The sequence below is a fragment of the Canis aureus genome, chromosome 26, assembly GCF_053574225.1.
Source record: "Canis aureus isolate CA01 chromosome 26, VMU_Caureus_v.1.0, whole genome shotgun sequence".
NCBI lineage: Eukaryota > Metazoa > Chordata > Mammalia > Carnivora > Canidae > Canis > Canis aureus.
Genome location: NC_135636.1, coordinates 28967543 through 28994601, shown reverse-complemented (window position 1 = coordinate 28994601; position 27059 = coordinate 28967543). Strand labels below are relative to the sequence as shown.

General features: G+C 40.4%; 2 protein-coding genes across 6 annotated transcripts in view; both read right to left on the bottom strand.

Moving 5' to 3' along the window:
- The window catches only part of ITCH (itchy E3 ubiquitin protein ligase), a 152787-nt gene extending 127462 nt beyond the window's left edge, over window positions 1-25325 (bottom strand). For 2 of the 5 annotated variants that reach the window (XM_077872794.1, XM_077872797.1), the window contains exons 1-2: window positions 25182-25325; window positions 21071-21147 (exon numbers count right to left, since the gene is read on the bottom strand). The gene's annotated coding sequence lies outside the window, so the exon portion shown is untranslated. The remainder of the gene's footprint in view (window positions 1-21070; window positions 21148-25181) is intronic. The other 3 variants (XM_077872795.1, XM_077872792.1, XM_077872796.1) reach the window with 3 other exon arrangements.
- The window catches only part of LOC144298224 (uncharacterized), a 250004-nt gene that overhangs the window by 37262 nt on the left and 185683 nt on the right, over window positions 1-27059 (bottom strand). The window lies entirely within an intron of this gene.

Sequence of the window (27059 nt, the reverse complement as noted above, 5' to 3'; positions counted from 1 at the left end):
TTAAAAAAAAAAAAAGAAACTTAGAATAAATTCAGCAAACTAGTAAGATACAGAAATCAACACACAAAAACCTGCTGCATTTACATTCACTAACAATCAAGAATCTGAACAGGAAATTAAGAAAACAATTACATTTACAAACTCGGTCAGTTAAGCATCTGCCTTCAGCTCCAGTCATGATCCTGGGGTCCTGGGATTCAGCCCCACAGAGGTCCCTGCTCAGCAGCAAGCTTGCTTCTCCCTCTCCCTGCCCCTCCCCTGCTTTCTCTTACTGTCAAATAAATAAAATAAAAAAAGCATAACAGTAAGACACTTAGGAATTAACCAATGAGGTAAAAGACATAACACTGAAAACTATATAACACTGCTGAAAAAAATTAATGAAGACACAAATAAATGGAAAGATATTCTGTGTTTATGGATTAAGAGTCTTAATATTGTTAAGATATTAAAACTACCCAAAGAAGGGATCCCTGGGTGGCGCAGCGGTTTGGCTCCTGCCTTTGGCCCAGGTCACAATCCTAGAGACCCGGGATCGAATCCCACGTCGGGCTCCTGGTGCATGGAGCCTGCTTCTCCCTCTGCCTGTGTCTCTGCCTCTCTCTCTCTCTCTCTGTGACTATCATAAATAAATAAAAATTTTTTAAAAAATTAAAAAAAAAACTACCCAAAGAAGTCTACAGATTCAATGCAACCTCTATCAAAATCCCAATGATGTTTCTTGCAGAAACAGAAAATCCATCCTAAAATTTATATAGAATCTCCAGGGATCTTGAATAGCCAAAACAATCTTGAAAAAGAACAAAGTTAAAGGACTTATATTTCCTGATTTCAAAATTTAGTACAAAGTTGCAATAATCAAAACATTGTGGTACTGGTATAGAAACAGACATACAAACTTATTCCACTGGACTAGAATAGACAGCCCAAAAATAAACTCTCATATATAAAGTAAAATGATTTTTGACAAGGGTGCCAAAACCAAAGGGGAAAGGACAGTCTTTTCAACAAATGGTGCTGGGAAAACCAGCTGTCCACTTGCAAAAGAATAAAGTTGGACCCTTACCTAACACCATTTACAAAAATTAAAAATGGATCAAAGACCTAAATGCTAAGACCTAAAAATATAACTCTTAGAAGAAAATAGGACAAATGCTTTACAACAGTGGATTTGGCAATGATTCCTTGCATATGACACCAAAGGTATAGGCAACAAAAGAAAAAAAAAGATAAATTGGACTTCACAAAAATTGAAAACTTTTGTGCAAAAGATGCTATCAACAGAATGAAAAGACAACCTACAAAACAGGAGAAAATAGTTGCAAATCATTCATCTAAAGGATTAATATTCAGAATATACAGAGCACTCCTAAAACTCAACAACAAAACCTTAATTCAAAAATGGAGGGATCCCTGGGTGGCGCAGCGGTTTAGCGCCTGCCTTTGGCCCGGGGCGTGATCCTGGAGACCCGGGATCGAATCCCACATGAGGCTCCCGGAGCATGGAGCCTGCTTCTCCCTCTGCCTGTGTCTCTGCCTCTCTCTCTCTCTCTCTCTCTCTCTGTGACTATCATAAATAAATAAAAATTAAAAAAAAAAAAAACTTCAAAAATGGACAAAGTGGGATCCCTGGGTGGCGCAGCGGTTTAGCGTCTGCCTTTGGCCCAGGGCGCGATCCTGGAGACCCGGGATCGAATCCCACGTCAGGCTCCCGGTGCATGGAGCTTGCTTCTCCCTCTGCCTATGTCTCTGCCTCTCTCTCTCTGTGTGTGACTATCATATATAAATAAAAATTTGAAAAAAAAAAAATGCACAAAGTGCCTGAACTGACATTTCTCCAGAGAATGGCCAGTAAGTACATGAAAAGACACTCAACACCACTAATCATTAGGGAAATGCAAATCAAAACCACAATGAAATACCAACTCACACCCATTAGGATGACTACTATCAAAAAAACTAAGATAATATTGTCAAAGATGTAGAGAAATTATAATCCTTGTGCACTGATGGTTGGAACATGAAAGGATATAGCTGCTATGGGAAACTGTGTGGTGGTTCCTCAAAAATGCAAAAATAGAATTACCATATGATCCAGTAATTCCACTTCTTGTTATATACCCAGAAGAATTGAAAGTAGGGTCTAGAAAAGGTTATTTGTACACACGAGTTCATAGCAGCATTGTTCACAATAGCTAAAATGTGGAAGTAACCCAACTGTCCATCAATGGATGAACAGATAAGCAAAATACAGTATATACATACAATGGAATAATATTAGGAAGGAAATCGGAGCACACGGATGGCTCAGTCGGTTACGTATCTGCCTTCTACTCAGGTCATGATCCCAGGGTCCTGGGCTCCTGCTCAGCAGAGTCCACTTCTCCTTCTGCCCTTGCCCTCTGTCTGTCTGTCTCTCTCACATGTGCTCTAATAAATAAATAAAATCTTAAAAGGGGGGGGGGGGATTCTGACACATGCTATAACATAGATGGACCTTTAGGACATTATGCTAAGTGAAATAAGCCAACCACAAAAAGATGATTCCATTTACATGAGGTACTTAGAGTAGTCAAAAGTAGACCAAAAGTACAGTTACTAAGGGCTCAGGGGAGGAGGGTATGGAGAGGTATTGTTTAATGGGGTATAGAGTTTCAATTTTTTAAGACAAAAAGAGTTCTAGAGATGGATGGTGGTGATGACTGCATAATGTAATGAGTACCACTGAACTGTACACTTAAAAATGGTTATGATGGGAGCACCCAGGTGGCTCAGTTGGTTACAGAGTCTGACTCTTGGTTTCAGCTCAGGTCATGATCTTGGGGTCCTGAAATCAAGCCCTGCATCTGGCTCCACGCTCTGCAGGGAGTTAGCTTCCCCTCTCCATCTCCTTTTGCCCTTCCCTCAACTTGCGTAATCTCTAAAATAATAAATAAATCTTTTAAGAAATAGTTACGATGGTAAATTTTACAATGGTTTATATGCATTGTACCACAATTTCAAAAGGGCAGAAGGTGGGCAGCCCAGGTGGCTCAGCAGTTTAGTGCTGCCTTCAGCCCAGGACATGATCCTGGAGTCACGGGATGGAGTCCCACATGAGGCTCCTTGCATGGAGCCTGCTTCTCCCTCTGCCTGTGTCTCTGCCTCTGTGTGTGTGTGTGTGTGTGTCTCTCATGAATGAATAAATAAAATCTTTATAAATAAATAAATAAATAAATAAATAAATAAATAAATAAATAAATAAATAAAAATCTTTTTAGAAAAAGGGGGCAGGGGGTGATTGTCACTTGCTCTCTTAGGTTACTTGCTCTCAGGAAAGCCAGCTGCCAATTTGTGAGGAGACTCTAGCAGCACTACAAAAATGTGTATGTGGCAAAGAGCTGAGGCCTCCTGACAACAGCTAGCACCAATCCACCAGCCACACCAGTGAGACAACTTGGACGCTGATCCTCCAACCCTAATCAAGCCTTCAGATGACTGCAATCTCAGCCAATATCTTGACTGCAACTTAATGTCACTTGGGGTAGAACCAGCTAGCTAAGCCATTTCCAAATTTCTGACCCACAGAAGCTATATAAGATAAAAAATATTTGTTTTAAGCAGCTAAATTTTGGGATAATTTGTTATGCACTAATAGATAACTAATACTAGTTAGTTAAAATCCATGGATGAAAGGTTATCAGAAAATAGGATGTTTATATGGCCTCAAAGTATTACTCCACATTTTACTTACAAATTAAAAAGGGAAAAGTGGGGCAACCCTGTTGGCTCAGCGGTTTAGCGCCGCCTTCAGTCCAGGGCCTGATCCTGGAGACCCGGGATCAAGTCCCATGTCGGGCTCCCTGCGTGGAGCCTGCTTCTCCCTCTGCCTGTGTCTCTGCCTCTCTCTCAATCTGTGTCTCTCATGAATAAATAAATAAAATCTTTAAATAAATAAATAAATAAATAAATAAATAAATAAATAAATAAATAAATAAATAAGGGAAAGTACACTATTATAATGGAGAGATCTGATAGTATCATATTAATCAAGTAAATAAATTTACTGACATCACTGATGTGACAATATGCCATTATTGTGTCTCCCAATACAATGAGAAAAAAAAAAAAGGTATATAATGTCCCCTAAACTAGTATTCTTGTCCAAATCTAATAATGAGTAAATCATTATACCCAAAATGTGTTACACTCTACAGGTCAACTGGCCTGCACTCATTATAAAACTTAACATACTAAAAACTAAAAAGGCAAGCAGACCGGACACCTGGGTGGCTCAGTGGTTGCGCGTCTGCCTTTGGCTCAGGTCATGATCCTGGAGTTTCAGGATCGATCCAGTCCCACATGGGGGTCCCCACGGGGAGCCTGTTTCTTCCTCTGCCTATGTCTCTACCTCTCTCTGTCTCTCATGAATAAATAAATAAAACCTTTAAAAGAAAAAAAAAAGGCAAGCAGACTATCCTAGATCAAGACACTACAGGGGTGCCTGGGTGGCTCCAGTCAGTTAAGAGTCTGCCTTTGGCTCAATTCATGATTCTGGGATACTAGATCGATCAGGCCCCTTGCTGCATGATCCCATGATCAAGCCCTGCATCAGGGTCCCTTCTCTGTCTGCTCCCCACTCATGGTCTCACTATCTCTGTTGCTATCTCTATCGCTCTCAAATAAATAAAATCTTTAAAGAGAAAGAGAGAGACAGAGACATAACAACAAAATGTGAATCTTGATTAAATCCTAGATCTGAGGACAAAACCATAAAAGATTTTTAGGGGCAATTGGGGAAATATGAATATGAATATTAGTTGATATTATGGAATTAAGGATAAGTTTCTTAGAAGTGATAACACATTACTGTGGTTAGATAGGAAAATATCCTTTTTCTTGGGAGAAGTAATGCAAAAGTGTTTAGGGGTGAAATATGATGGCTGTAACTAATTTTCTTATGGTCCAACAAAATCAAAAGTATCTACTTAGAGAAAGTAAATGTGACAAGATATTATTAACTGGTCAATCTAGGCAAAGTACTTACAAGTATTCACCAGAAAAAAAAAGTATTCACTAGACTATTCTTTTTTATTTTATCACTATGCTGTTCTGACTTTTCTGTAGCTTAATTTATTCAAAATAACTGTTTTTTAAAAAAAGAATATAAAGAGTACCCCATCACAATAAGATACCATGACACTCCTATCAGAATGGCTAAAACAAGAAAATACTGACAACAAGTGCTGACAATGTTGAACATCCTTATTGGAATGCAAATTGGTACTCTATATGGAAAATACTTTGCCTACATCTTATAAATTTCAACACATTTACCATACAACCCAACGATCTCATTCCTAGGTATTTAGAGTTCTTAATCAGAGGTTATTTTGTACTATGGGATTTTTTTTTCTTTAACAACGAGCTTGGGGGTGCAGGTGGCTACTGTTAAGTGGACAGAAGCAAGAGATGCTGCTAAACATCTTGTAATCTAGCCCTCCACAACAAAGAAGTATCCAGCCCAAAATGTCACAGTACCAAGATTAAGAAACCCTACCTAAAAAAATGAAAGCAACATTCACTTAAAATCTGTACAGGAATGTTTATAGTAATTCTGTTCATAACTGCCAAAAATGTCAAACAACCCAATATCCCTCAACAGATAAACTGATAAACTGTGGTGCATTCATACATCAGAATACTACTCAGCAAAAAAAAAGAAACTACTAATACATGAAACAACCTGGATGAATCTGGAAGGTATCATGCTGACTGAAACCCAGTTTCAAAAGGTTACATATGTAAAAAAAAAAAAAAAAAAAAAAGTTAGGTATGTATTATTCCACTTACGTGACAATCTCCAACAGACAAAACAATAGAAATAGGTAATAAATCTGTGACTGGTAAGAGTAGAGGGTGGGCAGAACTACAAAGTGCAGTACAAGGTTCCAGCACAAGGAAACTATTCTGTATCCTGATTGTGATGTTACAAATATCTGTACATGTGTTAAAATTCCTACAACTATACAACAAAAAAAAAGTCAATTTTACTGTATGATTTTTTAAAGTTAACATTTAAAACATTGGGAAAAAAAACATTTTCTAAAAGATTGATTGATTGATCTATCTATCTGAGAGACAGACAGAGAGCATGTGCATCCATGAACGCCAGGGAAGGGGCAGAAAGAACAAGAATCTCCAGCAGACACCCAGCTGAACACGGAGACCAAGCAGGAGCTTGACCAATCCCTCTAATCTGAGATCATGGCCTGAGCCAAAATCGAAACAGACATTTAACCTACTAAGCCACCCAAGCACCCTCCAAAAAACATTCTTTTAGAAAGGCTACATACCCTATTTGCTATGCTGAATAGTGTCTCCCCCATAATGTATGTCCATCTGAAATCTCAGAATGTGACCTTATTTGGTCTTTTAAGACCTCTGTAAATGTAATCAAGTTAAGATGAGGTCATATGGGATTAAGGTGGGCCCTAATTCAATGATTTATGTCCTTATAAGAAGAAAATTTGGACATATAGACATGTACAGAGTAAAGATGACCTAACATAGGGACAATGCCACGCAAAGACAGAAGCAAAGACTGGAAAGAAGCATATACAAAGCCAAGGAACGTAAGGATCACCAGCAACCATCAGAAGCTACAAGAGAGGCATGGCATAGGTTCTCCTTCAGAGAAATTCCAAACCTCCTGATACTTTGATCTTTTAGACTCTAGTACTGTGACAGAATAAGGTTCAGCTATTTTAAACTAACCAATGTGTGGTAACTTGTTACAGCAGTTCTAGGAAACTGATACATCCTCTGATTCTATTTATATGACATTCTGGAAAAGACAAAACTTTTGGGATAGAAAACAAACACATCAGTGCTTCCTACAGGACAGGGCTGGGGAAAAATGACTACAAAGGAACACAAGACTGCAAGTGTCAAAAGTCAAAGACCTGAACATTAAAAAAGGAGGAATTTTACTATGTGCAAGTTACATCTCAATAAACTTAACTCCCTCAAAAATTAATATTCCCAATGTGAATGACCAAAAAAAAAAAAAAAAAGCTGTTAATCTAGTTTCTACAATAAAAAGGAGGAAATATTTGACTCTAGCTCTCCTGTATGTCTTGGGGAGCTCTTTCCAAGACTCTCTGATCCTTTCTAGTACCTTCCTTCTACCTCCATATCTCACTACTAAGTTAACCTATCTTTTCTAATGTCCCTTTCATTTTATAATCTATCCTTTTGCCTCCTCTTCCTCTTCCTAAGACTCAATTTTGGAGCAATTTGCTTCCATTTACAGCATAAGATAAGGACAAAGGTGGCTCAGTGATTGAGAGTCTGCCTTCGGCTCAGGTAGTGATCCCAGGGTCCTGGGATCAGTCCCACATCAGGCTCCCTGTGGGGGGTCTGATTCTCCCTCTGCCTTTCTGGTGTGTCTCTCATGAATAGATAAATAAAACATTAAAAAAAAAAGTAATGATATAGAGACGAGGTGCCTGGGTGGCTCAGCTGATTAAGCATCCAACTCTTGGGTTTGGTTCAGGTCATGATCTCGGGGTCCTGGGATCAAGCCCTGGCTCTGTGCTCAGGAGGGAATCTGCTTGAGGATTTTCTTTCCCTCTCCCTCTGCCCCTACTCCCACTCACATGCTCTCACTCTCTCTAAAAATAAATTTAAAAATTTTAAAGAGATATAGAGACTAGGTAAAAGCCTCTGTTTGAATTTCCTATCAAAAATAATGGACTTTTGGGATCCCTGGGTGGCGCAGCGGTTTGGCGCCTGCCTTTGGCCCAGGGCGCGATTCTGGAGACCCAGGATCGAATCCCACATCGGGCTCCCGGTGCATGAAGCCTGCTTCTCCCTCTGCCTATGTCTCTGCCTCTCTCTCTCTCTCTCTCTCTATCATAAATAAATAAAAATTAAAAAAAAATAAAATAAAATAAATGGACTTTTTACAAGATTTTTTTTTTTTTAAAGATTTATTTATTTATTTATGATAGACATAGAGAGAGAGAGAGAAGCAGAGACACAGGAGGAGGGAGAAGCAGGCTCCATGCCGGGAGCCCGATGCGGGACTCGATCCCGGGACTCCAGGACCGCACCCTGGGCCAAAGGCAGGCGCCAAACCGCTGAGCCACCCAGGGATCCCCCAAGATTTTTTTTTAAAAAGCTTTCACCATCAAGTACAGTGGAGTCTCTATCTTCACCTAGTAAACCACTGTGATTTGAACCACTGAAGATATTGGTTTGAATCTAAGATATAATACAATATTAAAATAAGCTATTACCTATTAGTCTGTCAGTTACAAAGAAACTTAAAACAGCGTCAATTCTTAATACTTTTACATCGTTTGAGAAATGTTTACTATCACACTAGAAAAATGTGACAGAATATCTAATGCAGAAAGGAGGTACTAAAACACTGCCAGAGGTAAAAATTAATCTTAACGTCTTCCTGAAAGGCAACAGAAATAAAAATGTGGAAAGAGACATATTTCACAAGATTTCTTTTAAAGATTTTATTTATTTATTAATGAGAGACACAGGGAAAGGAAAAGACATAGGCAGAGGGAGAAGCAGGCTCCCTCCCCCCCCATACCCCTCACAAGATTATTTCAATAATATTTTGTCCCATAAGCAACAAACAGCAAACTATATTTCTACCCTTATTTAAATCATGTGTCTTATTTATAGAAAAATTATTAGTCAGAATATTATGAAGTTTGGTTTATTTTCAGAAATAACATATCCAATATAATCAGTTATTTGTATAGGCCACATCTATTTTGACCTAGAAACCTTTCAATAATTTAATATGAGCCTATAATTCTTAAAAAAAAAAAAAAAAAGCCACCAAAAAGACATTTCAGAAAACACACTAGGGGGGCACCTGTGTGGCTCAGTGGCTGAGCATCTATCTGCCTTTGGCTAAGGTCATGACCCCAGGATCCCCATGGGGAGCCTGCTTCTTCCTCTGCCTGTGTCTCTGCCTCTCTCTCTATGTCTCTCATTAGTAAATAAATTAAAAGCCTTAAAAACAAAAAACAAAAAACAAAAACACACTAGGGGCGCCAAGGTGGCTCAGTCAGTTCATACTGATTTTGGCTCCGGGTTATGAGACTGAGCCCTGCATTGAGCCTCTCAGTCGGGCTCTGTACTGGGCATGGAGCCTGTTTAAGATTCTCTCTCAAAAATAAACAAAAAACAAACAAATAAATAAGATTCTCTCTCTCTCCCTCTGCTTCTGCCCTCCTCCCCCACTTCTCTCTCAATAAAAACAAAAACAACCAAACCAAAAATCACACACACACACATAACTGGTAAGGAGAAAAACTGCTTGTCAAAGCATAACTACATAGCTCAAACAGCTAAAGAACACAACACAGTGGTATTCAGAGAACTAACACCTAATGAAGTCAAACTCTCAAACAACCTTATGGGGCACCTGGGTGGCTCAGTCGTGGAGTGCCTGACTCCTGATTTCAGCTCAGGTCATGATCTAAGGGTTATGAGATAAAGACAAAGCGGGTTCCACACTGAGTGGAGAGTCTGCTTGAGATTCTCTTCCTCTCTCTTTGCCCCTCCCCCCTCTCTAAAATAAATAAATCCATCTTTAAAAAAATAAATATAATACAGAAGCATAGATAGTAACTGGCAATACTAAGTACTTTCCTTTGGAGGGCCACTTAGCCATGTTCTCAAACCACCACTCAAGGGAAATAGCGCTTTTTCGGATCAGTTTTTAAAGGTCTGTATTCATTCACCAGCCACTACTGTGAAGAATGGAGCCTCAATGCAGATAGAAATAGAACCACGTAAGTGATAATGGTTCTTGTGTACGCAACCAACAGCCACACTACCCAGCTGGGTTGAAAACTGGGTGGCTCAGCGGTTTAGCGTCTACCTTCGGCCCGGGGTGTGGTCCTGCAGTCCTGGGATTGAGTCCCACATTGGGCTCCCTGCATGGAGCCTGCTTCTCCCTGTGCCTGTGTCTCTGTCTCTCCCTCTCTACTTTTCTGTTTCTGTGTCTCTCATGAATAGATAAATAAAATCTTTAAAAAAGAAAGAAAGAAAACTAGATCCTGCTCTCTCCAGTCACAGTAGCGGAGACTAACAAGAAGGAAAAATGTTGGGCACCCCAGGTGGCTCAGGGGTTTAGCGCCGCCCTCAGCCCAGGGCGTGATCCTGGGGACCCGGGATCGAGTCCCACAACGGGCTCCCTGCATGGAGCCTGCTTCTCCCTCTGCCTGTGTCTCTGCCTCTCTCTCTGTCTCTCTCATGAATAAATAAATAAAATCTTTAAAAAATAAAAATAAAAAGAAGGAACAATGTTTACATCACATTCTCTACTAATGAAAGCAAGGGAACTGAACTTGATGAATGAGTTGCTGAAGATATTATCAGAGGGAATAAGAGTTCTTTGGATTGGGGTAGAAGGTAAAATATTCATTCCATTCTCAATGAAACAAGAGGAAATGAATTCAAACCCATTGATGATGGGGAAGAGCTCCTTTCTTATTTCCTGGAAAAAGTTACCTTAACAGAGAGGTAGGGCATAGACCATTCATTCCCTCCCTCTCAAAAGTGAAACCCTGGCTCTGAATAAATAAATGAAGTCCCACATCAGGCTCCCTGTATGGAGCCTGTTTCTCCCTCTGCCTGTGTCTCTGCCTCTCTGTGTGTCTTTCATGAATAAATAAATAATCTTTAAAAAAAAAGAAAAAGAAAAACAGAAAGGTGTAACTTTCAAGGTTCGAGAATATAACATTAGAATTTGAGGAAACTGGCCCTAGAATCACATTTTAGCATTCATTTGCTAAATGAATGGTTTGAATGATTCAAAATGGTTTGAACTCTGTACCCACTAGTTCAGAAGGCAATTTTCTCCCTGTTCTCCTAAACAGCTAACATTTTAATATTAATTGTTTCCTGGTTCTTGACTATTTACTGCTAGAGTTTAAATGATTTGATATGCCACAATAAATAACTACCATTGCGCTATAATTAATATTGCTCTCTTTTGCAAACAATGCTTGTGTGAAATTATACAACCTAATTACATATACTTGAATTTCTTGGCTCCCAAGAAACTCATTTCTGACCATCTCTTAATGCCCACAGATGGTCTTCAAAATACAGAATCCTGATAGTCACCAGCCCCATCCTTCCAACAAACCTTTTTTTTTCCCAACAAACCTTTATCAAGCCATTTCTGAACATAATTTAAGAACTATCAAGTAAACTAGATGTTAATACTAATGAGCTATTGAGTAACATGTATGTACACTTTATAAGCAAATTTATATTTTTATTAAAAGGAGCCAAAAAGGGATCCCTGGGAGGCTCAGCGGTTTAGCGCCTGCTTTCGGCCCAGGGCATGATCTTGGAATCCCAGGATCGAGTCCCACATCGTGCTCCCTGCGTGGAGCCTGCTTCTCCCTCTGCCTGAGTCTCTGCCTCTCTCTCTGTGTGTGTCTCTCATGAATAAATAAATTTTTAAAAAATCTTATAAAAAAGTATTAATATATGTATTGAGTATAGGATCACTCCCAATCCCCTCTTGTCTAAAACAAAAACCTCTAGGAAATAGCAGTCTCAAAATAAGAAATCCCAAATCATTACACAATAAAAAGTTAAATAAGAAGTGAATCACTGAGGGGTACCTAGCTGGCTCAGTCAGTAGAACATGAGACTAGATCTCAGAGTTGTGAGTTTGAGCCCTACACTGGGTACAGAGAACGCTTTGTTTTTTGTGTGTGTTTTTTTTTTTAAGCGAATCACTGAAATGATTAAAACAGATTTTCTTCGTTTGGAATCACAAAAGTAAAATCCTTCTTTGGATATCTCAGGTTGAGTTGTATTTTCTTAAACAGTAATAACAGCAAGCTTCTCAGAGAAGAATCAAGTTTCTTTTAATAAGATCCTATATTTTCCTTCTCTAAAATGAAATTTAAATGACACATGGACTTCTTTTCCTAAAAGCATGATCTTTTATAAATGTCTACCCCATTAGGGGCACTGAATGGCTCAGCTGGTTAAATGTCCAGCTCTTGATTTTTGGCTCAGGTCATGATCTTGGGGTCCCGAGACAGAACCCAGAGTTGGGTTCCCTGTTCAGCAGGAAGCCTTCTTGGGGATTCTCTCTCCCCCTCGCTCTCTCTCTGCCCTTCCCTGCTGCTTGCTTGCGCACTGTCTCAAATAAACCAATAAATCTTAAAAAAAAAAAAAAAAAAAAAATGTTTAGAGATGCCTGGGTGGCTCAATGGTTGACTGTCTGCCTTTGGCTCAGGTCGTGATCCCAGGGTCATGGGATTGAGTCCCACACATCAGGCTCCCTCAGAGAGCCTACTTCTCCTTCTGCCTGTGTCTCTACCCCTCTCTCTGTCTCTCTCATGAATAAATAAATAAAATCTTTTTTAAAAAAAGTTTAATCCCACCAAATAAGTGATTAAAAGAGAATAGGGAACTCCAAAAACAAGAGAAAAATGTAATGAAAGTCTTGCCCCAACCAACCTTTACCTTTCCAAAAAGCCCTACTTTTAACCTTTTATCACCAAACATTTATTAAGGGGCTATCTGTTGGAGAGAATGGGTCTAGCTGCTTTGTCAACAATAGGAAAGGAGGAGAATCACAGTAGACTCAGAAGCAGAAAAAGATACAGGCAGAAGTCTACAAAATAATTAGGACATCAAATACCAAACCACCTAATTAAAAAAGGACTTCAGCAGACACTTCTCAAAAAAATATACTACCAGCCAATAAGTACATGAAAAGACACTCAGTATCACTAATCATTAGAGAAATGCAAATCAAAACTATAATGATACAGATTCACTCATTAGGATATTTTTTTAAAAAGTCAACAGCAAATAACAAATGGTATGAGTGTGGAAAACTAGAATTCTTGTGCACTGCTGATGGGAATGTAAGATGGTATAGCTGCTATTTGAACAGTATGGTGGTTCCTCAAAAAATCAAACACAGAATTACCACTGGATCCAAAGATTCTATTTCTGGGAATATACCTTAAAATAATGAAAGAAGGGACTCACAATTATTTGTGTGCCCACATTCATAGCATCATTATTCACAAAAGTCCAAAGGTGAAGTAAGCTAAATGTCCATAAACAGAGGAATGGATAAACAAAATGTGGTAGACACATAAAGTGGAGTATTAATCAGCCTTAACAAGGAATGAAATCCTGATGCATGCTACATGAACCTTGAAGATATTATGCAAAGTGAAATAAGCCAGACATAAATGACAACTATTGTATGATTCCAATTATATGAGGTACACCTAAAATACTCAAATTCTATACAGAGACAAAAAAGCAGCAATAGAGTGGTTACCAGGGGCTAAGGGAAGGGGAATGGTGAGTTATTTTTTAATTGGTACTAAGTTTCAGTTTGGGATGATAAAAAATTCTAAAGACACACAATGGTAATGGCTGCACAATAGTGAATATACTAAATACCACTAAACTGAACACTTAAAAATGGTTACAATAGTCAGTTTTATGTCATGTGTATCTTACCACAAAAAGAAACAAACAAAATAAACAGGACAGATAAATTCATCATTTCTTTGTCCTTTAGAGATGAAAATATCCATTGATATAGTAAAATCAACTAACAGGGCTGACTGAACATAAGCACTCCATCTCCACTCCCTCCTGAAACACCAGCAAAATGAAATAAATGGAAAAAAAAATGAAATAAATGAAGTCAAAACCCTCAAAGATAAAGACAACAGGCAAGGAGATGATAGCAGGTAAATGTCAGCAACATTCCAGACAATGAAAAGCAGTAGTAACTAGGTTCTGCACATTTCAGTATATATAAAATACAGCTTTAAATTAAGACATGTTGGGCAGCCCTGGTGGCTCCACGGTTTAGCACAGCCTACAGCCCAGGGTGTGATCCTGGAGACCTGGGATCGAGTCCCACATTGGGCTCCCTGCATGGAGCCTGCTTCTCCCTCTGCCTGGGTCTCTGCCTCTCTCTCTCTCTCTCTCTCTCTCTCTCTCTGTATCTCTCATGAATAAATAAATAAAATCCTTTAAAAAAAAAAAAAGACTAAATAAATAAATAAATAATAAATTAAGACATGTTGTAAATATCTTTCCTCCAAAAACTGCAGCAAAGAAAAGGATAATCTGGGATTTCCTTTTGACTACTGACTTTCCACAGAAACAAATGCAGGGATCCCTGGGTGGTGCAGCGGTTTAGCGCCTGCCTTTGGCCCAGGGCGCGATCCTGGAGACCCAGGTTCGAATCCCACGTCAGGCTCCCAGTGCATGGAGCCTGCTTCTCCCTCTGCCTGTGTCTCTGCCTCTCTCTCTATCTCTCTCTCTGTGACTATCATAAATAAATAAAAATTAAAAAAAAAAAAAGAAACAAATGCAGCTAATGCCTCTCTCATGTTCCTTGCCTTCCCACTTCCAAAGCAGATCTATAATTATTTTTTTTTCAGATCTATAATTAAATGAGCCACCTGAAAATCCCTTTCAATATTCAGAGCAAATGAATTCCAAAAACTAGGTTAGACCATGCTTTAAAAAAAAATCTCTTCTCCATTAAACAAGATTAGGTTTAGCTCAAATCTATTTGACCCTGTTGCTGCATCTCTCTGACAGCATCAACTTTTTGTACTTTTCAGAGGCTCAGTTCAGTACTTTTATTATCAATGAGGGAAATACTGCATCTCAACTATTCTTTTTTTTTTTAATATTTATTTATTTATTCATGAGAGACACAGAGAGAGAGGCAGACACAGGCAGAGGGAGAAACAGTCTCCCTGTAGGGTACCGGATGTGGGACTCGGTACCGGATCCTGGGATCACACCCTGAGCCCAAGGCAGACACCCAACCACTGAGCCAGCCAGGCGCCCCGCATCTCAACTATTCTTAATACTCAGGCTACATCTAACATACTATTCAGCTTACTTACCATAGAGAACACTTACAGTAACTATATTTGGCATTTTAGCCAAGAATAAGAAATAATTTCCCTGTGTATGTTGAGGAAATTTTCATGAGACAGTACAAACAGGACAAAAGGCCTGGTGAAAATAAAATCCTAAATATCACTTTCTCAAGTTATACAGAATAAACACATTCCACCTTTCTACAATGTTTATCAGTTTCTTTAAACATTCTAAATCATAAATTAATTATTGTCAAGTTTCTGCAGCAAAATTCTACATATTTTCCATGAGCAAACTGTCAGTAAATATAAAAATTCCATGTATAAAGTCTAGGGAAGCTTATCAGAGGCTGAGATCACCAAAAATCCCACACTAGAAATGTAATAAGCAGCTGAACTACTTGGTTTCTTCTTTTTTCTATTCTCTTGTACAAGCTGAGAAATCATAAGACTTTGTATTGTGATCCATCATTAAAGAGGTGCTAGGGCAGAGTGATACAGCAAGATCCACAACATGAAAAAGGAGGGATAATAGTATTATCCTCACATACCCCAGTTTTTACAAAGGAATGAATAGGGGGAAAGCCTTCAAAATTGGCTCTCTTCATCTACTGCATGGTCTCAATGTCACAGTGTGATCCATATATATGCTTTTGTCTCTGCTTTTGTCTCTTTGTCTCTCTTGTCTCTTAAGCTTTCGTCTCTTCCTTTCCATTTCCATGACCACTGACCTCCCTAGCCTAGTCTCCCTGCCTCCAGACTGCCAACTCTAGTATAAATACTGCAGATCTAAAAAAAAAATAAAAATAAAAATAAAAATAAAAAAAATACTGCAGATCTCGATATTACCTGAGAAATCGCCACAAAATACCATTTTATCCTGCCAGCCAATAGGACTCAAGGTTCTCCCAAAACAAGAAGTTTCCTCTTAACTTTTCAAAACTTTCTCTTACTACTAGGCTTATAAAAACCCTCTTCAGGGCAGCCCTGGTGGCTCAGCGGTTTAGCACCGCCTTCAGCCCAGGGCGTAATCCTGGAGACCCGGGATCGAGTCCCACGAGTCTCACGTTGGGCTCCCTGCATGGAGCCTGCTTCTCCCTCTGCCTGTGTCTCTGCCTCTCTATCTCTCTCTCTCTGTGAATAAATAAATAAAATCTCTCATGAATAAATAAATAAAATCTTTAAAAAAAAAAAACCCTCTTCAGATTAATCTAAACTCCAATTAATCTACTTGTTATACTATCACCATCTCAAGTCCATTCCACTTTGCCCATTCCAAATCTCAGTCTTAAATAACTTCCCTCCTCCTCTCTGCCTTAAGTATTATTCTGCATACCTCTTATTCAGCCTTAGACTGCTCTAAGATATGGCCTGAACTGTTTTAAATCTTTATGTGGGTAAGGACTTTCTGCCCAGAAGGCAGGGAGCATGGGCTATGATGCAAAAAGTCAAGCTCCAGAACAGGGGTTGCAAAGTGGCAATCCACAAGACAAATCCTGCCCACAGTGGTGAGTCACTTGGCCCACAGTGTTTATATTACGATTTCAAAAGTTGCCAACATTTAAAAATAAAGATTTCTTACAAAATCTGGATGCCCAGTTTCTGTTTAGAAAAAAAGTTAAGGTGTTCAAGCTATACTTGATCCTATACTCCCCATGAGATCAATAGTGAGCCAACACACTGAATTATGTATTTTTAATGGTTAAACCAGTCAATTTTACCTTTCAATTTTTTTAAAAAGTAAGCCAAAGCTGCTTAACAGCTACACCATTAGAGGAACATGAATTTCCTAGTCCACTTAAGTCTCAATCAGATCATTACTATTTAAAATATTCCACTTAAATTTACAATGGTCACCTTAGATAATGAATTAAAGTACTGAAACAATTTTAAGACAAGGTTGGTGGTAATGATAATAATAAAATAACAACAACAACAATAAACACAACACACTTATTGCAAGCCAACTACTGTTCAAGCAAAAACACATTATCTTATTTAACCCACACAACAACCCTATGGATATATGTCATTATTATTCCCAATTTATAGATGAGGAACCTGGCCAACATCATACTCCTAGTACATGGTAGAGTCAAAATCCAAAACCAGACAATCTAACTCTAGTACACATTGTTAACTTCTACAATATGATTCCTTTAGACTAGCATCCTCTCTTCTGTGACCAACTAAATTGATTCCTTGGAACAAAGATCAAGGCTAAATTTTAGATTCCACTCTTTCTCTGAAAGATGACTAAGAAGCAAACCAAAGTTCACCTAAACATGCTATTCAGATGGCATTTGGATTTTTCTTTACCCTAAAATAAGAATTTCTGTCATTGACAGAGAAAACACTTAGAGATCCAATAAAATAATATATTTTATCAGACAGCAAGTATGCTATTAAACATTTCTGGAGTAAGGCAAGCTCAATATGCAGATGAATTCTTTGTTTAAAACTTTGAAGTTGGGCAGCCCAGGTGGCTCAAAGGTTTAGCGCCGCCTTCAGCCCAGGGCGTGATCCTGGGGACCCGGGCATGGAGCCTGCTTCTCTGTGCGTGTCTCTCATGAATAAATAAATAAAATCTTTAAAAAATAAACAAAAATTAAAAAAATAAAAATATGAAGTGATAGTACAAAACTTATTTCCTGTGACATAAGAGTAAATCTATTAGGGTAAGCAGTTTCCAGACCTGGGGAAAAAAAAAAAAAAAAACCTGCAAGTTGCTTGAGGGCAGGAATTGGGTTTTTTTCCATCATGAGTCCCTGTATTACCTACAACAGCAGCATTTAGCACATATTCAGGTATGTTAAAGGAACCAAGAAATCTAAAGTTGGTACCTTAAATTGCAATGCAATGCAATCCTTATTGTAGCATCTATCGCCCTGCTTTTTACAACAATTACTGGTCAGTAACTTTGTTTTCACGACAAAAAAACACAAAATCCTTGAGGCAGGGGTTTTATATTAAGTACCCATTAGGACCTAGCACAACAGAAGCTCAATAAATGATTGTTGAAAAATACAAATAACATTTCTATACAATGTTTTCTATAAGTCTCTCTTTCTGCCAATGTTTGAAGTAGAACTTAAAATATAATGGCTTCTCATTTATAAGGCAATTGATAAGGGATCCCTGGGTGGCGCAGCGGTTTGGGGCCTGCCTTTGGCCCAGGGCGTGATCCTGGAGACCCGGAATCGAATCCCACGTCGGGCTCCCGGTGCATGGAGCCTGCTTCTCCCTCTGCCTGTGTCTCTGCCTCTCTCTCTCTCTCTCTCTCTCTCTCTGTGACTATCATAAATAAATAAAAATTTTTTAAAAATTTTATAAGGCAATTGATATTATGAAGTTCTACTATAAGATATTTCTAAGACCAAGGAATCTGGGTGGCTCAGTGATTAAGCACCTGCCTTTGGCTCAGGTCATGGTTCTGGGGTTCCTGAGATGGAGAAAGACCTGCCTCTCTTTCTGCGTTTCTCATGAATAAATTTTTTTTAATTTTAAGATATTTTTAAGACCAATCTTATATCGTGGTATCAACAAGACCCTGAAAAATTAGTGAGCCAGCACATGAAGTACAAAATATAATCAAAAAATGAGATGAAAGAAAACAGAGAGATCATCACATTTGATACCTTTATTTTTTTTTTAAAGATTTTTTTCATTTATTTATTCATGAGAAACACAGAGAAGAGTCAATACCAAGGCTAGGACCCAGGTCTTCTAAATGTTGTCCTAGTTTTCTTTCCACAAAGAACTACTCTGTAAGTTCAGGATGTAGTGGACACTTTTAGAAACATTTTACAGATAGTTGGTATGAGGAATTTTTCCCAGCATACAGCTTTTTGTGAGGTATATTACCATTAAAGAAATGAAAGCTACCTTTTTCCTTTGGTGCAGGTAACATCATCTCCTTTCCCCTTCTTTTTTTGCTCTATGTATTTTTCATTTTCATGCATTTCCTTTCTTTTTTTTTTTAAGATTTTATTTATTTATTTATTTATTTATTTATTTATGAGAGACTCAGAGAGAGAGGCAGAGACACAGGCAGAAGGAGAAGCAGGCTCCACACAAGAAACCTGACGTGGGACTTGATCCCAGGTCCCCAGGATCAGGCCCTGGGCTGAAGGCAGCGCTAAACCGCTGAGCCACTCGGGCTGCCCCCTTACCATGTCTTATTTATCTACTTTCCTTTAGTCACTTCCTTTCCTACTATCTCTCACAAAGCTCTCCCCATCTTCTCCTTCTCTCCATAATTATAAAAAAGAATGGAGTAAGTACACATTTGGTTATAGCAATGACCTGGGACACCATAATAAGCAAATCATAGTCAATCTCTAAGCATTTATAGGGTAGTTAACAGAAATATAAACCAAACACAAAGAGGCACACAGAAGTATGAATACTGATGTTTACAGTGAAGACAAGACTCTAAGTATGGATAGGCGATTTATGTGAAGGTGGTAATGATAATGACAACAAAGAGTTGCAAGGTTAGAATTAGTGAAAGGGACCACTATCCTATTCAGCTTTCTCACCTACCAATTCATTAGTTCTACTTCATTCATTCCTTATTCTCTTACTGCTTGACTTTTTTTTGTTGTTGTTGTTGTTGTTGACTTTTGTTTTTAAAGATTTTATTTACTCATGAGAGATAGAGAGAGAGAGGAAGAGACGTAGGCAGAGAGAAGCGGGCTCCATGTAGGAAGCCCGATGTGGGATCGATCCCAGGACTCCAGGATACCGTCTTGGGACAAAAGCAGACGCTCAACCGCTGAGCCACTCAGGTATCCCACTGCTTGACTTTTTTCATGCTCTACTTTTTCTTTCTTTTTTTTTTTTTACTTTTTCTTCTTAACTAGTCTTCTTTATCTCTCCTGATCCTTTAAAGTCAATCTGTCCTGTCCTCATGTCTTCCTTCCCATTATTACTGCCAACTTCTCCCACCTTTTAAACCTAGATAATATCTTAAGTTGTGAATTCATTTTTTTTAAGATTTTATTTATTTATTTATTAATGAGAGAAATAAGAGGAACAGAGAGAGAGAGAGCACGGCAGAGACACAGGCAGAGGAAGAAGCAGGCTTCATGCAAGGAGCCCGATGTGGGACTCGAACCCAGGTCCCCAGGATCAGGCCCTGGGCTGAAGGTGGCGCTAAACCACCGAGCGACCCAGGCTGCCCTCATTTTTTTCTAAAGCTTTAGTATGTATTATTTTATTTGATCCTTACAAAACATCAGGAAGGCAGGTAGGAATCAATACATCTATTTTACAGATATATAAACTGAGACCAGGGGATCCCTGGGTGGCGCAGCGGTTTGGCGCCTGCCTTTGGCCCAGGGCACGATCCTGGAGACCCGGGATCGAATCCCACATCGGGCTCCTGGTGCATGGAGCCTGCTTCTCCCTCTGCCTGTGTCTCTGCCTCTCTCTCTTTCTCTCTGTGACTATCATAAATAAATAAAAATTAAAAAAAAAAATAAACTGAGACCAGGCAAGATTAAATAACTTGCCAAAAGTCAGTTTGTCAGCAGCAAAATCAAATCAGACCAGGGACACCTTGGTGGCCCAATCGGCTAAGCAACTGCCTTCAGCTCAGGTCATGATCTCCGGGTCCTGGGATCAAGCCCTGCATTGGGCCTCCTGCTAAGGAAGGAGTCTGCTTTCCTTCTTTTTCTTTCTCTTTCCTTCTTTGTCTTTCTCTTTCTTTCTCTCTCTCAAATAAAACCTTAAAAAAATCAAGTCAAGTTTTCTTTCTACATTCTCTTTCTCCACTGCATGTTGCCTTCTTTTTACTTCTTACACTTTTTAACTATAATACACGTATCTGGACAAGTATACAAAGATAAATGTTTATAAAACAGCACAAGTGGAAAAAAAGTGTGTATGTCCAAGGGAAAAAAAAAAACAAAAAACAAAAAAACAAGAAAAAAGTCAGAAGATCCAAAGTAAGAGCAGAATGTGGCTCACAAGCTAATCCTTATGGAGAAGACCCAGTTTCAAATCCATGTGGAAACTCTATTTCAATCAACGCAGCATCAACATCCTCTTTTCCCATACCTCCCCACAGCAGTTATATGACCAAAGCTCACACTCTGTACCATTTCCACCCCCTAATCTCTTTCACAGGCCTGCCACCGTACCTGAAGTTCTCACCGTTCGAGTCACTTCTTTGGATTAAGGCGTTGTCTCCAGAAGGCCACTGTTAAATGCATGTTACCTGAGAGGGGAAGGAGGGTCCATTAACACATTATCCCTATTAACACATCAGATTAGCAATGACCTTGGGAATCTGACAGCACAGCATCTTTTTATATTTTATGGGAAAAGGGTGCCTGGCTGGCTCAGTCAATAGGGCATAGAATTCTTGATCTTGGGGTCATGAGTTCCAGCCCCACATGGGACATAGAGACTAGTCTAAAAAAATAATAAAATAAAAATAAACGTTTCATGGGATAATTGTGGGAGGGCAGGGACAGATCACTTTTGGTGGGGCAAGGAGGTTAAGAAGGTGAGTTGGGGGGATCCCTGGGTGGTGCAGCGGTTTAGCGCCTGCCTTTGGCCCAGGGCGCGATCCTGGAGACCCAGGATCGAATCCCATATCGGGCTCCTGGTGCATGGAGCCTGCTTCTCCCTCTGCCTATGTCTCCACCTCTGTCTCTCTCTCTGTGTGACTATCATAAATAAATAAAAATTAAATAAAAAAAAAAGAAGGTGAGTTGGGGGAAAATGACTCATATATAGTATGGGGTGATGCCCACCTGGGTATGATGGCTACGTGGCAAAATTAGGATGGCAATATAAACACACTCTACCTACTGGGGTCACTGTAAGGATGGTCCCTGCAACTTGGGAGGCTCCTAAGGATAGGAAAAGAAAAAGTGCTTCAAGGATCAGAGTACAGTCAGTTCTGAAAAGAAAAAAAACTGAGGTGGCAGCAGCTTTCCAAGGACAGAGCACTGCTAGACTGAAGGAGGAACAGCTTCTGGTTAATTACTAATGTGAGGCTACTTTCCAACACAATATTTTTAGCTGAGGGCCAACCTACCAACCAGATAATGCTGCAATTCAATTCTGCAACTCCCCTTGCTAATTTGTTAACTCAAAACCAGTATCATGTACGGCTACAAAAATCAACATGCCTTTACTAAGAGCTTATTGTGAGCCTAGAATTTGGTGAGGTGCTGTAAATAGAGAAAAAAAATTTATACATTTTTGTCTTAATTCATATAAAGGAAACCAATCCCCAAAACCCAAAATTGAGAGAGAGGTGAGGAATAAGGAAGTGAGAAAAAACAAAAACCACAAGCAGGTGACTATTTCCTATCAGTACTAACAACAAATTTCTTAAGCCAGAATAAATACAACAAAATTCACTGCTAGGCCAAAGTTCCTTGTTAAACTCTTGCCTAAGCAGTCAAGAGGCACTGGCTAGATAGAAATACCTTTTTTCTTTTCATCTAATACCAAAAGTTTTTTAGCAGCACACATTCATCTTGACACACTGGAGAATAATAAACTAAGAGTCACAAAACTTGGTTCTAATTCTAGCTCTAAATCTTAACCTGTTCTAGGTAAATTATTTACTGCTTAGGATTTTTTTTTTTTATAAGCAAACAGAAAACTAATAGGTTGGACTAGTCTAATTATGGCATATACCTGGCATATATATCACCTAGGAGATGACAGTGTCCACAGGAAGTATCAGGCACTTATCAATCATAACTTACTTTCCCAGAGAGCTCATATGACCAAAATCCTTCTCAATACAGTGCTTTTGGCAGCTACTTCAAAGCAGAATTGATTAACCAAAATATATTTGCCACTGTGGACTAGATTATCTCTTCCAAAATTCTAATACCAAGTTCCTGAGTACAAGAGAAAAACACTTCCAACAGGCTTAGATCAGTAGTGTTGAAAGTCATAAATTTCAGTGTAATCTCCAAGTTCTCCTCCAAATGCAACCAATTTAGTTCTAATTTTCCAAAAGTACTAATGAACAATATATTTTGATACCATTAATATATATAACCTGGTAATATTGTTCAGATTTGCTAATGGGTTCTTTTTACAGAACAAGAGCCTTTTTACCCAGTCTGGCCCCAAAAAGTCTCATCCAAAAATATGGCAACAATATTGCACTAGTAAAGAACTAAATCTAATCCCTTGAGCATCCCCACAGCCTCTCTCCAACATTAAGTCCTTTCACCTCTCACCTAGACCTCTGCAATAGCCACTCTTCCACCCTTTCACTCTCATCACCAGAGCCATTTTTCTACAACACACGTCACTCATATCACTTCCCTGTCTAAATTCTGAATCTACTAACATAAAACTCCAGTTTTTAGCATTATAACTTTTCAGTTATCTCCTTTTACCTTTCTGACCTCACATCCTACAATGCTCTCCTTCCCCACCCCACTCCCAGTTCCCTGAACCCTTTTTCTCCCACTATCTTCTGCATTTACATACAGCACTGTCCTTCCCTTACCCCATCCTTATCACATTCCCACTCATCATCTAAGGCCAAACTTAGGACAGGAGCAGGTCCTGCCACCTTCTACAGCCAAACCCCAGACAGAACTAGCCAATTCTGTCTCAAGCTTCTCAGTAGATTCACAGTATTGCTTGCCTCAGTGGTTCCCAAAACCAAGAGAGCTGCCTGAGGCATGTTTTAAAAATAAATTCTTCAGGGCAAAAGCAGACCTACTAAATTGATGTCAGAAAAGGAGACCCTGGAATTTCTACTTTTAAAAAGCTCCCCTAACTATTCTAATGTGCAATTTGAGGAACTACTGGTTTGTCTATCTCTTTCAATAGGCGAACAGATGTGTTTTTTTTGTTTTTTGTTTTTTGTTTTGTTTTGTTTTGTTTTAGAATTCAGAAATGATTCCCTCTGGAATACTGTGAAAACGTATTCTGCACTCATTTTTTATTTCATGTCCTTTTTGACTTGATTCATATACTGACCATGAAGGAATTCCTTCTGGACTCACACCCAAAAACCTTACATTCTGTTGATAACTGTACCCCGAGTAAATCTATGAATAAATACATAGTGCAGGCTTCCAGCATAGCTGCCATGAGAACTTTATTTCAGCTGAGAAATCCTTAGCTGATTTTGAGGGTTAGTATCCGCTGCCTTTACATACTTCCCTAAAATTGATTAAGAAAAGATGCGGGAGACCCCCCAACTAAGTGCAATGATAAGTGACTGGCTCCAGTGCCTCAATAATTTCCAAAGGGCAAAAAAATCCCACTTTTCCTTCCCCAACCCTCACTCCCAAAAAAGTATACTGAAGCTGTAGAATTATGGCAGAAAATGTAACAAGACTAACATGCGCATATAACCGAGAAAAGCTGAGTTGTTATTGGGGAATCGTGAATTTCGGGTAGTTTGCACGTTCACCTTGTTACATCTTTAACTTTAGGCCCAACGTCCACCTTGAGCGCACAGACCCTGTGTTTCTCTGTAAGCCGTGGCCCGAGACTGTGTCGGAAAACTTGAGTTCCCCCACTAAGTCGTGTCCTCATCACGTTCTCACCCTTAGAATACGTTCACGACTACTTTTTTTTCTTTTCTCTGCCAAAGAAAAGGGCACTCAAGAGGGAGGGCAGTGACAGCTCCACGTCTGCAAAACTCGGCGCCGGGAGGTGCCCGCGGGGCCGCGGCAGCAGGCGCGGAAAAGGGCGCCTGGGCCGGGACCACCACGATGGGGGACAATGGAGGGAGGAGGGGAGTGTAAGAAAGAGAAGGCAGCCGCTACGCTGGGCCTGCCTCGCGACTGGGGGCTCCAAAAAGTCTCGGGAAGGCCAGCCGAGTGGCAGGTGGGCCCGGCCGCCGCCCCTCACAGGGCCACGTCGGCCGCTCCGGCCGCTGCCGCCGGGCCCCGCGCGTAGGCCGGGCCGCGGGAGAGTGGCCCCCGGGCGGGGCTGAGGGGCGCGGGGCCGGCCCCAGCTGGCGCCCAACGCGGCCCAGCCCTCTCACAACTTGGCGCCCGCGAGGCGAGGGGCTCCCCACGCCTCGGTCAAAAAGTGGCTCCTCGGCGTCTCCGGCCAACCCACCCCTCGGCCACTAGCCCGAGCTCCCCGCGCCCCCCACGGGCACCGGCTGTGAGGGAGGAGAGAGCAGTCGCGGCTCTAGGGTCCTCTGCCCGCGCGCCGCACTCCTTCACCCCTGGTTCTCCTCCGACACTCTCTTGCGGGCTCCCCCTCCTACCCAGAAGCGCCCCCAGTCCGCCCGCGAATGTTTACCGGGACTCGGGGCGGCGGCGACTCTTCAGTCCCTCGACTAAGATGGCAGCCGGTCCCGAGCCCAGACCACAGCGACTAGAGCGAGTTGGCGGCCAACGCGCAAGCGCCTCCTGCTCGGCAGGGATGTGGACTACAAGCCCCAGAAAGCCTTGCGCGCTGACCGGGAGAATTGGCCGGAGCTGGGCAGCGCAGCTACACCGGAGTTTACTCGCCCTTAGTAGGAGGGACTATGGGATTGCTCGCAGCCACTCTAGGCTTTTTTTTTTTTTTTTTTTTTAAAGTATGCCCACTTCCCCAGAACCTCTAAAGACTGTAGCTGTGGTTCCCAAAAGCTATTGTGCATCAGAAACACCTGAAGGGCTTGTTGACATTTAGGAGAGCCCCACCCCCAGAGTTTCCGTTTCAGCAGATCTGGGATGAGATCTAGTAATTTGCATTTCTAACTCGGCTGTGCTTCTGGTGGGGGAATCACACTTTCAGAAACACTGGATTATAGTTTAGTCCTTTTTTTTTTTTTTTTTTTTTTATTTATTTATTTATTCATGATAGGCACACAGTGAGAGAGAGAGAGAGGCAGAGACACAGGCAGAGGGAGAAGCAGGCTCCATGCACCGGGAGCCTGACGTGGGATTTGATCCCGGGTCTCCAGGATCGCGCCCTGGGCCAAAGGCAGGCGCCAAACCGCTGCGCCACCCAGGGATCCCTATAGTTTAGTCCTTAAGAAAGTAACGCTGGGGAGTTAAATTGATGGGGTTCAAATCCACCTTTTAACAAAGTACGCTTAAGGATGATGAGAATAGCCTACATGTAAGTGGTGCCAACCTGGCAGGTATTGGAAGAGCTGATCAATAAGCTTCTTTAATCCTCACAACAAATCTATAAGGAAACTACCTCCATTATCCTCACTTTACAGATGGGTAAACCAAGTCACAAGCTGGATAGGAACCCAGGCAGTTTGACTTCAGAGTCCATCCTCTTCTTTATGGGTTGTTTGTGAGAATTAATAGGCTGTGCAAGTAAATTCAGAGGCCCAGATAAGTGCTTCCTAATTAATGACCTTAGCTATTATTGTTTAGCCTGTTTCCTCCTTATGAACATATTTTACCATCTGGAAAGTCACTTGCATTTTTCAAAGTATGTTCAAATCTCAATTCTCAATTCTCATATTGCATTCCTGCAATATGACTTAAGAGAGCTTATTAATGATGCAGACTTCTGGATCCTAACCCATTCAGAATCTCCAAGGCAGTGGTTCTCAAACTTTAGTGCCCATCAGAATCTCCTAAAGAAGAGCACCTGAGTGGCTTAGTGGTTGCGCATCTACCTTTCGCTCAGGCTGTGATCCCAGGGTCTTGGGATGGAATTCCACATTAGGCTCCCCACAGGGATCCTGTTTGTCTCTCTGCTATGTCTCTGCATCTCTCTGTGTGTCTCTCATGAATAAATAAATATAATCTTTAAAAAAGAGAGAGAAAAAATCTCCTGAAGGATTCATTAAACTGGGCAGTCTGGGTGGCTCAGCAGCTCAGCAGTTTAGGGCCGCCTTCAACCCAGGGCCTGATCCTGGAGACCTGGGATCCAGTCCCATGTTGGGCTCCCTGCGTGAGGCCTGCTTCTCCCTCTGCCTGTGTCTCTGCCTCTGTCTCTCTGTCTCTCATGAATAAATAAATAAAATCTTAAAAAAAAAAAAAAGGATTCATTAAACCATAGATTGCTGGACCCCACCCCTAGAATTTCTGATTCAGTAGGTCTGGGGTGGGGCCTGAGAATTTGCATTAACCACAGACCACACTTGGAGAATCACTGCTGTAGGGCAGTGTTTTTCAACCTTTTTAAAAATTATCATCTAAGGAACATTTTTAGACATTTTCCCTAGTT